Below are 1583 nucleotides of genomic sequence, written 5' to 3'. Positions count from 1 at the left end.
GTATACTTTATTTTTATACAATTATTTCTTTGATTTAACTATACATAAATCGATTCTATTTTAAAGTTATTGAATCTTAATTAGATTTGATGATTCGTGTCTCAAAAAATTATCTATTAGTTAAATTTTTTTGTCCCAACCCGTCTCATATACACTCCAATTTCTTTACAAAACCATTTCATACAAATAAAATCTGAAAGACAAATTATATAATTTTTTAAAAATAAACATAACTATCTATATATAATACAGTATAATCTAAATTGATAATTCTTATAATTTTAAAATAAAAATAATATCCCTTAATACAACCTGAGACATAATAATAGCTGGTTCTAGATTAAGAAGATTTTTAAATTGAGTTTCAGATACACTAATGATGAGATTTATTGAGGACCAGGCATGACCACAAGACAGTGGGCGCCCCCACGCAACCCGGTTTCTAGTTAATTCGGTGTTTCATTCGGTCGAATATCTGCAACGCTCCACCAATACCACAAGTTTCGAACCCCAAAAAGAAAAGGAAAAGGTGAGCACTTGGTTTATAAATTGAAAGCCACCTGTGTGCGAATATTGGCCTCCACTTCAACGACGTGACGGGTGCCCACTGAATCTGAACCGCTTCACTCTCTTTGTGCTTCCAAATTATGGCATGCTTTGATAGCCTCGCATTGCCACAGTGTTCACCCTATTTTTGACATACAAGGAAGAGAAAGAGAGGTTCCAAGGGATTTTGAGAAGAGAAAAGGGAGGAATAACAGCATGTTTGTTTTTTATTTTCAAATTATTTTTCTCTTTTTAGAAATAAAAGGTAATATAAATTATATTATATTTTATTTTAAAAATAGAATTTTTTTAAAAATAAAAATAAATGTACTCTAAATCTCTTACTTGTTAGTTTACTTAATATTGAAAGAAAAGATAATAGAAGATTTAATATATAAATTATACTATTTATTTTTTATATTTTTGTTTTATTTTTTAAAATATAAAAATTAAATAATTTTTTTAAAAAATAACATTTTAAAATTTTTTATGTTTTATAATTTTTAAAAAATTATCATTCTAAAATTTAATATTTTTTTAAAAAAATATTTATTTTACTATTCTAACTCTAGACCATGTTATATATTTAATTTAACAAATAAAAATATAAATGATAAACTCATTACATTAGCCACTAAAAATTTTTAAAATGAAGGATTTCGAAAAAAAATAAGGTTACAAAGGTTTTTGAGAATTTAATTTTTTTAAACTATTTTTCTCATATTTAATTAATTTTTAAATAAGAGTTAGTGATCATTAATTCTATTCTTTCCCTTTTCTCTTCTCCTTAGCATGAAATTCAAATAGAATTTGATTTTTTTTTTTGGTAAACTAAGAGAATGGCATTTTAATTTTGAAATCTTGAATTGTATTTTTAAAATATAAGGAATATGAATTAAATTTATATTTTGAAAATATTAATTGATTGAAAATATTTCCTTAAAAAATTTAACTTATTATTGTTTGTACATTTAAACTTAATTTAAATATTTTTTAATTAACAATAAAATTCTTACTCAATTACATATTTATTATTT

Source organism: Abrus precatorius, unplaced genomic scaffold (assembly GCF_003935025.1).
Source record: "Abrus precatorius isolate BTA unplaced genomic scaffold, Abrus_2018 Scaffold10, whole genome shotgun sequence".
NCBI classification, from domain to species: domain Eukaryota; kingdom Viridiplantae; phylum Streptophyta; class Magnoliopsida; order Fabales; family Fabaceae; genus Abrus; species Abrus precatorius.
This window is presented reverse-complemented; position numbering follows the sequence as displayed.